Here is a 12,025-nt window from a genome sequence, read left to right on the forward strand (position 1 = left end):
GAGTTTTCCTTCTCTCAGGGGTTGCAGTTTTGTGCAGCCTTTTGAATACCTGTAAACAGTTACCCCATATATCAGAGTTTTTTTAGTTGCTTAAAATGGAAAAAAAAAACAAAACTCTGGTGTCGCACTGGTTAAGAGCTTGGCTGCTAACCTAAAGGTTGTCGGTTCAAATTCACTAGCCACTTCTAGGAAACTCTATGGGTCAGTTGTACTCTGTCTTATAGGGTCACTATGAGTTGGAATTGACCTGATGGCAATGGGGTTTTTGGTGGAAAGATTAGTTTAATACTTGGTCATGGAATAAAGTAGAAGAATTCTGAAAACAGTAATTTTTAATCTTCTTTTGGGACACTTTGATAATATGCTGAAAGCTAGAGACTGTTTCCACGGCACTAATAGTTAAATTATTTGGGTTATCTTTAACCTGTATTTTTATTTTGGGGGGAGGAGGATGATTGGAATAAATGCTTCTGTTAATTTTTACTTATATTTAAAGCAATATAAAAAAATATGGAATTTGGTACATACAGTGTCCTGATATTTTCATTATGCATCATACTCCTAATCATTGAAAGATGACTCTGTCACATTTTACATGAAGTAATCATTGTCTAGACATTTATATCACAAACTTTATTTTATTTTTCTTGAATTTTCTGTTATACAATTAATCATTGCTTTACCGTGAATCATCCTGAGTCAACTTGATTCAGATAGGCCTATAGTACACAGTTAAAATGGGATTTTATTTTATTCTTACCAGATCCAGAAGTCTCTTCCATTTAATTATGAGTTTACTACAGTTAGATTGATGATTATAACAGGTATTTATATTTTGTTTTGCCTTTCTTTTTTTTTTTGTAAGTGTTCTTTTCTTTATTACCTGTGCTTATTCATTTCAGATCATTAGGAAAAATATGTTTTTACTCCTGTAGTGTTTACTTTTATAAATTTAAAGAATAACATTAAATCTTAAGCTTTTTTTCATTCTAGAAATGAGGTAATAGCTAATGAATATCCAATGCTAAATATGAATAAATTAGGACACTTAAAGACACTTACTTTCCTTCTCACTCTTCTATTTTCCAAATTTTGTTAATATGATCTGGTATTTTTTTTCTCAATCCATTTCAGCTAGCATATTATTATAATTTATTATACAGTTGCCTCAGTGATAACCTCAGGTATACGTTTAAAGAAACTCAATGAATTCTGCCACTCCCATCATACCATATCTCATGGTTGGTTAATTTATACCCCTAAAGTAAACTGAGAACTTAGTCTTTTCTGGGCAATGTGCCAGGCACTAAGTATTCAGCAATGAGCAGGTCACTTACCCAACCTCACAGCAGCTGCCAGTTCAGTAAGTAAAATTTCTAGATGAGGAAAGAAATGTTACTTCATTTTTCTTGTAGTTTCGATAAAGTTTATTTTTAAAAAATGTTCTTTTATTTTATTCTCTTACCTTTCATTGTTCTCATTTGATAAAAAGGACCTCTATGGACACTCTAGTATTATTTCGTTTGCATTTCTGGGCATGTGTTATGGATTGAATTCTGCTCTGAAAAAAAATATGTTTTGTAAGTCCTAATCACTATGCCAGTGTTCATAATTCCATTTGGGAATGGGTTGTCTTCATTATGTTAATGAGGCAGGATTAGTATAGAGTGTATCTTGAATCAATCTCTTTTCAGATATAAGAGATTAAACAAGGGAGCAGAGAGAGATGGGGTAAGATAGATTCCAAGCCACATGGAGATCTCCAAGGAACCAGGAAGCAGAAGCTGAAGAGACAAGTACTTTCTTCAGAGCTGGCAGAGAGAGAAAGCCATTCCCGAGAGCTGGCGCTCTGAATTTGAACTTCTAGCCTCCTAAACTGTGAGAAAATAAATTTCTGTTTGTTAAAGCCATCCACTTGTGATATGTCTCTTACAGCAGCACGATGTCTAAGACGGCATGCGTACTTGACATTTTAAATTTTTATTCTATTTAATTCTCATGGCTTCACAAGGAGCACTTTTCACTTTACCTCTGAGTAAAAATTTCTGCTGTCTCGTCTGCCTCTTTCACTGTTTTGAACATTTGGATTTGTTCTTGTTCAATGGTGTGTGTGTTAGAAATGCCAAGGGGACATAATTGGACAATGCAACCAACTCAAGGCTTAAAAGCTTAATTATGTTTCTAATGTTCTATCAGTTGTCAGAGCCCCAGTTTGTTGAATCCCAGAAAATAATCAGGAAGTGCTTGTTTATGAAAAAGCATCTTGGGAGGAGACCCCTCTGGAATGAATTCTTAAACTAATTTCCTTACTGATCTCTCTCCATTCACAAATCACGATCACTGCCTTTCCAAGTTGTATTATAAGAAGGGAATCCCTGAGATATACTGTATTTTTACACAAATAATGTGCAACTTCTACATTTATTTGCTAACACCCCTATACCATATTGCCACAAAAATTAGCATAACAATGCTTACAAAAATACCTCCGGGGGGGTGTGGTCATCAAACACATGTAGATGTGCATTATTTGTGTAGAAATACAGTAGATTTTTAAAAAAATTGAGCATGTAAATTTGTCAAGTGAGAGTGAAAGGGAACTTGTAACTGGTAAGAAATTTCAAGTTTCACTTCTAGATCAAGTCAGCCAGCTTTCGGTGTGGACTAATTTTAGTAATTTAGTCCTTTCTGAAAAGTAGGGAGTTGAGAGAGGGAAAAAGATACAGCTGTTGTTAGTTGTCCCTGAGTTGACTACTACTCATAGCCACTTTATGTATCCCAGACCCAATGTATAACAGAATGAAATGTTGCCCTGCACCATTGTAGGGAGCAAGTCCTTCAGACAAGCCAGGCAGCCATGGTTTTCTCTGTTCCTCTCTCTGCTGGCATCTTTAGGACTCAGAACAAACCACCACCCTCAATGAGGCCTGACGTTTGTTAGCAAGATTAAAAAAAATACTATTCTGGGCTAACGCCCTTCCACCCCACTCCCACATCTGCTCAGGAAGGCAGGGGAGCATGATGCAGTAGGATGTTTATTAGTGTGGTTAAAAAGATTCAATTAGTCACTTTGGGTCAGGGTGTAAAATAACTGAGAAAGGATGTTTTTGTAGTCTCCTCAAGCTATGGTGCATGTGGAGCACACATAGTCTAAGCTAACCATCCACCTAAGTGGATCTACCTAGCCGGGGAAACTGACGGTAAAGTCTCATTTAAGCTCCTTACTTATGGCACAAAGTGGGATGCACTTGGAAGAGTCTTTATCTCTGCCCGGACAGCTTTAGTACCAGGGGACACTGTTCTTGATGGAACTTATTTCTGTTCTTTTTTGTCTGATTTTTGTAAATAATATAAGCTACTTTCCGTGTGCTTAAGTGTGTTCAGGCTCTGATCAGAAAGACGTGATGCTTATGGAGCAATCCATAATAAATTATTGGTGCCCTTTTTCTAAAGGTCTGCTGGCCATCTAGAAATTGTGTACAACCTGTGAGCACCACATGGATTTGGAGTGTTGTCTTACAGTTATGGTGTGGTTGAGCAGGTTGTGCTGGCCTACAACCATCTTTCTAATTGTTGGTAAGTTTGAGTTCATTGTTGTGGTTATTGTGTCAATCAGTCTCATCGAGGGTTTCCCTCATTTTCACTGGCCCTCTACCAACTATGAATGTCCTTTTCCAGGGATTGGTCTTTCAAGATAACGTGTCCAAAGTAAGCAAGACAAAATCTTGCCATCTGCTTTTACAAGGAACATTCCGGTTGTATTTCTTCTAAGACTGATTTGTTGGTACTTCTGGCAATCCATGTGGTATATTCAATATTCTTCACCAATTTTGTCTCTATTCTTTGGCCCAACTTTTTTTTTTTTTTTTAATAATTTTTATTGTGCTTTAAGTGAAAGTTTACCAATCAAGTCAGTCTGTCACATATAAGCTTATATACACCTTACTCCATACTCCCACTTACTCTCCCCCTAATGAGTCAGCCTGCTCCCTCCTTCCAGTCTCTCCTTTCTGACGATTTTGCCAGTTTCTAACCCTCTCTACCCTCCTATCTCCCCTCCAGACAGGAGATGCCAACATAGTCTCAAGTGTCCACCTGATACAAGTAGCTCACTCTTCATCAGCATCTCTCTCCAACCCATTGTCCAGTCCCTTCCATGTCTGATGAGTTGTCTTTGGGAATGGTTCCTGTCCTGGGCCAACAGAAGGTTTGGGGTACATGACTGCCGGGATGCCTCTAGTCTCAGTTAGACCATTAAGTCTGGTCTTTTTATGAGAATTTGGGGTCTGCATCCCACTGTTCTCCTGCTCCCTCAGGGGTTCTCTGTTGTGCTCCCTGTCAGGGTAGTCATCGGTTGTGGCCGGGCACCATCTAGTTCTTCTGGTCTCAGGATGATGTAAGTCTATGGTTCATGTGGCCCTTTCTGACTCTTGGGCTCATAGTTATCGTGTGACCTTGGTATTCTTCATTCTCCTTTGATCCAGGTATCTTGAGACCAATTGATGCATCTTAGATGGCCGCTTGTTAGCATTTAAGACCCCAGACACCACATTTCAAAGTGGGATGCAGAATGTTTTCATAATAGAATTATTTTGCCAATTGACTTAGAAGTCCCCTTAAGCCATAGTCCCCAAACCCCTGCCCTTGCTCTGCTGACCTTTGAAGCATTCAGTTTATCCTGGAAACTTCTTTGTTTTTGGTCCAGTCCAGTTGAGCTGACCTTCCGTGTATTGAGTTTTGTCCTTCCCTTCACCTAAAGTAGTTCTTATCTACTAACTAATTAGTAAATAACCCTCTCCCACCCTCCCTCCCTCCCCCCCTCTTAACTACAAAAGTATGTGTTCTCAGTTTATACTATTTCTCAAGATCTTATAATAGTGGTCTTATACAATATTTGTCCTTTTGCCTCTGACTAATTTCACTCAGCATAATGCCTTCCAGGTTCCTCCATGTTATGAAATGTTTCACAGATTCGTCACTGTTCTTTATCGATGCGTAGTATTCCATTGTGTGAATATACCATAATTTATTTAACCATTCATCAGTTGATGGACACCTTGTTTGCTTCCAGGTTTTTGCTATTGTAAACAGTGCTGCAATAAACATGGGTGTGCATATATCTGTTTGTGTAAAGGCTCTTATTTCTCTAGGGTATATTCCGAGGAGTGGGATTTCTGGGTTGTATGGCAGTTCTATTTCTAACTTTTTAAGAAAACGCCAGATAGATTTCCAAAGTGGTTGTACCATTTTACATTCCCACCAGCAGTGTATAAGAGTTCCAATCTCTCCGCAGCCTCTCCAACATTTATTATTTTGTGTTTTTTGGATTAATGCCAGCTTTGTTGGAGTGAGATGGAATCTCATTGTAGTTTTAATTTGCATTTCTCTAATGGCTAATGATTGAAAGCATTTTCTCATGTGTCTGTTAGCTGCCTGAATATCTTCTTTAGTGAAGTGCATGTTCATATCTTTTGCCCACTTTGTGATTGGGTTGTTTGTCTTTTTGTGGTTGAGTTTTAACAGAATCATGTAGATTTTAGAGATCAGGCGCTGGTCGGAGATGTCGTAGCTGAAAATTCTTTCCCAATCTGTAGGTGGTCTTTTTACTCTTTCAACGAAGTCTTTAGATGAGCATAGGCGTTTGATTTTTAGGAGCTCCCAGTTATCTGATTTCTCTTCGTCGTTTTTGGTAATGTTTTGTATTCTGTTTATGCCTTGTATTAGGGCTCCTAACGTTGTCCCTATTTTTTCTTCCATGATCTTTACCGTTTTAGTCTTTACGTTTAGGTCTTTGATCCACTTGGAGTTAGTTTTTGTGCATGGTGTGAGGTATGGGTCCTGTTTCATTTTTTTGCAAATGGATATCCAGTTATGCCAGCACCTTTGTTAAAAAGACTTCTCTTTTCCCCAATTAACTGACACTGGGCCTTTGTCAAATATCAGCTGCTCATATGTGGATGGATTTATATCTGGTTTCTTAATTCTGTTCCATTGGTCTATGTGCCTGTTGTTGTACCAGTACCAGGCTGTTTTGACTACTGTGGCTGTATAATAGGTTCTGAAATCAGGTAGAGTGAGGCCTCCCACTTTGTTCTTCTTTTTCAGTAATGCTTTACTTATCCGGGGCGTCTTTCTCTTCCATATGATGTTGGTGATTTGTTTCTGCATCACATTAAAAAATGTCATTAGAATTTGGATCGGAAGTGCACTGTATGTATAGACGGCTTTTGGTAGAATAGACATTTTTACTATGTTAAGTCTTCCTATCCATGAGCAAGGTATGTTTTTCCCTTATGTAGGTCCTTTTTAGTTTCTTGCACTAGTACTTTGTAGTTTTCTTTGTATGGGTCTTTTACATCTTTGGTAAGGTTTATTCCTAACTTTTATCTTCTTTGGGGCTACTGTGAATGGTATTGATTTGGTGATTTCCTGTTTGATGTTCTTTTTGTTGATGTAGAGGAATCCAAGTGATTTTTGTATGTTTATCTTATAACCTGAGACTCTGCCAAACTCTTCCATTAGTTTCAGTAGTTTTCTGGAGGATTCCTTTGGGTTTTCTGTGTATAAGATCATGCCATCTTCAAATAGAGATAATTTGACTTCCTCCTTGCCAATCTGGATGCCCTTTATTTCTTTGTCTAGCCTAATTGCTCTGGCTAGGACCTCCAGCACAATGTCGAATAAGAGCGGCGATAACGGGCATCCTTGTCTGGTTCCTGATCTCAAGGGAAATGCTTTCAGGCTCTCTCCATTTAGAGTGATGTTGGCTGTTGGCTTTGTATAGATGCCCTTTATTATGTTGAGGAATTTTCCTTCAGTTCCTATTTTGCTGAGAGTTTTTATCATGAATGGGTGTTGGACTTTGTCAAATGCCTTTTCTGCATCAATTGATAAGATCATGTGGTTTTTGTCTTTTGTTTTATTTATATGGTGGATTACATTAATGGTTTTTCTAATATTAAACCAGCCTTGCATACCTGATATAAATCCCACTTGGTCATGGTGCATTATTTTTTCGATATGTTGTTGAATTCTATTGGCTAGAATTTTGTTGAGGATTTTTGCATCTATGTTCATGAGGGATAAAAATTTTTGCATCTATGTTCATGAGGGATATAGGTCTGTAATTTTCTTTTTTTTTGTGATGTCTTTACCTGGTTTTGGTATCAGGGATATGCTGGCTTCATAGAATGAGTTAGGTAGTATTCCGTCATTTTCTATGCTTTGAGATACCTTTAGTAGTAGTGGTGTTGACTCTTCTCTGAAAGTTTGGTAGAACTGTGCAGTAAAGCCGTCTGGGCCACGGCTTTTTTTGGGGGGGTGGGGGGCATTTTTTGATTACCTTTTCAATCTCTTTTTTTGTTATGGGTCTATTTAGTTGTTCTACTTCTGCTTGTGTTTGTTTAGGTAGGTGGTGTTTTTCTAGGAATTCATCCATTTCTTCTACGTTTGCAAATTTGTTAGAGTACAATTTTTCGTAATAATCTGGTATGATGCTTTTAATTTCAATTGGGTCTGTTGTGATGTGGCCCATCTCGTTTTTTATTCGGATTATTTGTTTCCTTTCCTGTATTTCTTTAGTCAGTCTGGCCAATGGTTTATCAATTTTGTTAATTTTTTCAAAGAACCAGCTTTTGGCTTTGTTAATTCTTTCAATTGTTTTTCTGTTCTCTAATTCATTTAGTTCAGCTCTAATTTTTCTTATTTGTTTTCTTCTGGTGCCTGATGGATTCTTTTGTTGCTCACTTTCTATTTGTTCAAGTTGTCGGGACAGTTCTCTGATTTTGGCTCTTTCTTCTTTATGTATGTGTGCATTTATCGATATAAATTGACCTCCGAGCACTGCTTTTGCTGTGTCCCAGAGGTTTTGATAGGAAGGTGTTTTCATTCTCGTTGCATTCTATAAATTTCTTTATTCCCTCCTTAATGTCTTCTATAACCCAGTCTTTTTTCAGCAGGGTGTTGTTCAGTTTCCAAGTATTTGATTTCTTTTCCCTAATTTTTCTGTTATTGATTTCCAGTTTTATGGCCTTGTGGTCTGAGAAGATGCTTTGTAATATTTCGATGTTTTGGACTCTGCAAAGATTTGTTTTATGACCTAATATGTGGTCTATTCTAGAGAATGTTCCATGTGCGCTAGAAAAAAAGTATACTTTGCAGCTGTTGGGTGGAGTGTTCTGTATAAGTCTATGAGGTCAAGTTGGCTGATTGTAGCAATTAGGTCTTCTGTGTCTCTATTGAGCTTCTTACTGGATGTCCTGTCCTTCTCCGAAAGTGGGGTGTTGAAGTCTCCTACTATAATTGTGGAGGTGTCTATCTCATTTTTCAGTTCTGTTAAAGTTTGTTTTATGTATCTTGCAGCCCTATCATTGGGTGCATAAATATTTAATATGGTTATATCTTCCTGGTCTATCGTCCCTTTAATCATTATGTAATGTCCTTCTTTATCCTTTGTGGTGGATTTAACTTTAAAGTCTGTTTTGTCAGAAATTAATATTGCTACTCCTGCTCTTTTTTGCTTGTTGTTTGCTTGATATATTTTTTTCCATCCTTCGAGTTTTAGTTTGTTTGTGTCTCTAAGTCTAAGGTGTGTCTCTTGTAGGCAGCATATAGACGGATCGTATTTCTTTACCCAGTCTGAGACTCTCTGTCTCTTTATTGGTGCATCTAGTCCGTTTACATTCAGTGTAATTATAGATAAGTATGTGTTTGGTGCTGTCATTTTGATACCTTTTTGTGTGTGTTGTTGACAATTTCGTTTTTCCACTTACTTTTTTGTGCTGAGATGTTTTTCTTTGTAAATTGTGTGTTCCTCATTTTCATAGCAGTTGACTTTATGTTTGCTGAGTCGTTATGTTTTTCTTGGTTTTTATTTTGAGTTATGGAGTTGTTATACCTCTTTGTGGTTCCCTTAATATTTACCCCTATTTTTCTAAGTAAAAACCTAACTTGTCCTATATTGCCGGTTTCCCTTTCCATTTGGCAGTTCTATGTCTCCTGTATTTAGTCCCTCTTTTTGATTATTATGATCTTTTACATATTGACTTCAATGATTCCCTGTTTTGAGCATTTTTTCTTTTTAAAATTAATCTTAATTTGTTTTTGTGGTTTCCGTATTTGGGTTGATATCAGGATGTTCTGTTCTGTGACCTTGTGTTGTGCTGGTATCTGATATTATTGGTTTTCTGACCAGACAATTTCCTTTAGTATTTCTTGTAGCTTTGGTTTGGTTTTTGCAAATTCTCTAAGCTTGTGTTTATCTGTAAATTCTTTAATTTCACCTTCATATTTGAGAGAGAGTTTTGCTGGATATATGATCCTTGGCTGGCAGTTTTTCTCCTTCAGTGCTCTATATATGTCATCCCATTGCCTTCTTGACTGCATGGTTTCTGCTGAGTAGTCTGAACTTGTTCTTATTGGTTCTCCTTTGTACAAAAAAAAAAAAAAATTTTTTTTTTTTTTTTTAAGACCTTTTATCCCTGGCTGCTTTAAAAATTTTCTCTTTATCTTTGGTTTTGGCAAGTTTGATGATAATATGTCTTGGTGATTTTCTTTTTGGATCAATCTTAAATGGGGTTCTATGAGCATCTTGGATAGATATCCTTTCGTTTTTCATGATGTCAGGGAAGTTTTCTGCCAACAGATCTTCAACTGTTCTGTGTTTTGTGTTATCCCTCACTGTTCTGGAACTCCAATCACATGCAAGTTATTCTTCTTGGTAGAGTCCCACATGATTCTTAGGGTTTCTTCATTTTTTTTAATTCTTTTATCTGACTTTTTTTCAGCTATATTGGTGTCAATTCCCGTGTCCTCCAGATCCCCTACCCTGTATTCCAATTGCTCGAGTCTGCTCCTCTGACTTCCTATTGAGTTGTCTAATTCTATAATTTTACTGTTAATCTTCTGGATTTCTGAATGCTGTCTCTCTATGGATTCTTGCAGCTTATTAATTTTTCCACTATGTTCTTGAATAATCTTTTTGATTTCTTCAACTGCTTTATCAGTGTGTTCCTTGGCTTTTTTTGTAGATTGCCTTGTTTCATTTCTGAGGTCATCCCTCTTGTCTTGAAGCATTCTGTAAATTAGTTTTTTATATTCTGTATCTGGCAATTCCAGGATTGTATCTTCATTTGGGAAAGATTTTAATTCTTTAGTTTGGGGAGTTGTAGAAGCAATCATGGTCTGCTTCTTTATGTGGTTTGATATCGACTGCTGTCTCCGAGCCATCTCTAAGGTATTGTAATGATTTATTCTATATTTGCTCACTGAGTCTTATCTCGTTTAGTTTTCTTTCAATATACGTAGATGGGCTACTAGATTGCGGTGTCTTGATTTTTGTAGCCCATGAATCACTTATGTCCTATTACCAGCTGTTTTGGGCTGTTACCAGATATATAAGCCTAGGAGTCCATTCACTATTCTTGAGTAGAATCTGATTTTGGGTCATCAAGTATGTGGTGCAGACTGTCACCTATCCACCTAGAGAGGTAGTGGTGATAGTTGTGTGCACCAGATTCTAATAGCAGCAGGGTTTCACCTCCAGGGGGGGCAGGATGCTGACAGGCTTCCCCCAAGTGCCAGTGAGGTAGGTGTGTCTCTATTCCTAAAGCACTTTGGTGGGTGGGCTCTGCAGGTGTACCTTAGCCCCCCAATGCAAGTACCTTTACAGATTGGTAGGTGTTACCCTCCTTAGACCCCTAAGGCAGGAGGCTAGGTGGTCTGGGGGGAGCTTCAGCCCACAGTTCCCTGTTCTGGGTCAGTGAGGGTTCTGTTGAATATGCAGAGATATCAGACCTGGGAAACTTGCCTTTCCAGTAATCCGCTAAAACAATTCCAGTCAGATCCCTATTAGAATTGCCTTTGCATTATAATAGCCACCTTGTTCCCTGTAGGGATGAAAACCCAAGACTGTGGATCACATATGTTTGGCTGGAGCTGGTTCTGTGTTTTTAGTCCAATTGGGGAAGAATTTTTGGCCCCTGGGTTTTTTGTAGGTGCTTCTCTCAGGCCAGAAGAATGGGTTAGGAAAAGACCAAAAAAGAAAGAAAAACTGCAGAGCACTTCACTCTCTGGCTCAGGAAATTCCAATGTTAATGAAGCCACCTGGGAAGGGGAGGGGAGGGTTCAGATAAATAAGAGAGAGTAAACGCCCGGAGTATAGACAAAGTTACTTATCTTGCTTGGGATGACTGTTTTATCTGAGATTCCCGAGGGGCGTGTCAACTGTGTGCGCTGGCTGGGTAGAGATTGCCCCCGAGGGTCAGGCCTGTGTCTGGTGCTTGCGCTGTCTCAGAAGCCGTGGTTAGTTCCTCCTCTTCCAGTCCAAAGCCCAGCGCCAAGTTTCCCTGGCTGGGACGCTGCACTCCTGGCTCCCAAACCAGTCGCTGCCTCCCGGTGACTTCTCCTGTCAGCTGCGTCGCTGAGCTGTCTGCGCGCACTGGCTGGGCTTCCCCCGAGGTCACTTCTGAGGGCTAGGGCTGCATCCCGTGTTTGTGCCGTCTCAGGATGCCGTGCTCAGCTTCCCTGCCCCCAGTCCAAAGCCTGGTGCCAAGGTTTTCTGACTGGGATGCTGGCTCCAGGCTCTGAAAACGGTCGCTGCATCCCCGTGGTTGTTCGTTCTCAGTCTCTGTCGTTGAGGTCAACTCTTTAGATCTGTGTTTGATGGTCATGGTTCATAGATTGTCATTTACGTGATCGATTCACTTGTTTTTCTGAGTCTTTGTTGCAAGAGGGATCCGAGGTAGCTTCCACCTAGTCAGCCATCTTGGCCCTGCTCCAAGCCCAACTCTTGAAGTAAGATGAGTATATGATACCTTGTCCTGAAATTTTAAACTACTCTTTATCATTTCTCTTAATGATATTTAAAAAAGTTATTTTTAACTAAACATATTATTAGGAGTAAGTTCACTGTAAAGTATTAATGATTAAGAAATTCCTTAATTCTTACTTGTTTCAAGAATTCCTTAAATGAAGAAAGAGAAGGGAACCCATAATTAGTGAGTCAGTAAGAGAAATGAACCACTCT

The 12,025-nt window shown here is 38.6% G+C and overlaps 1 long non-coding RNA gene across 1 annotated transcript in view; it reads left to right on the top strand.

The window, feature by feature from the left end:
• Positions 1 to 267: 267 nt before the first annotated feature.
• The window catches only part of LOC135231438 (uncharacterized), a 34,842-nt gene continuing 23,084 nt past the window's right edge, over positions 268 to 12,025 (top strand). Inside the window, exon 1 of the long non-coding RNA XR_010322060.1 lies at positions 268 to 1,878. This is a non-coding gene — a long non-coding RNA (uncharacterized LOC135231438). The remainder of the gene's footprint in view (positions 1,879 to 12,025) is intronic.

Source organism: Loxodonta africana, chromosome 5, assembly GCF_030014295.1.
Source record: "Loxodonta africana isolate mLoxAfr1 chromosome 5, mLoxAfr1.hap2, whole genome shotgun sequence".
NCBI classification, from domain to species: Eukaryota; Metazoa; Chordata; class Mammalia; order Proboscidea; family Elephantidae; genus Loxodonta; species Loxodonta africana.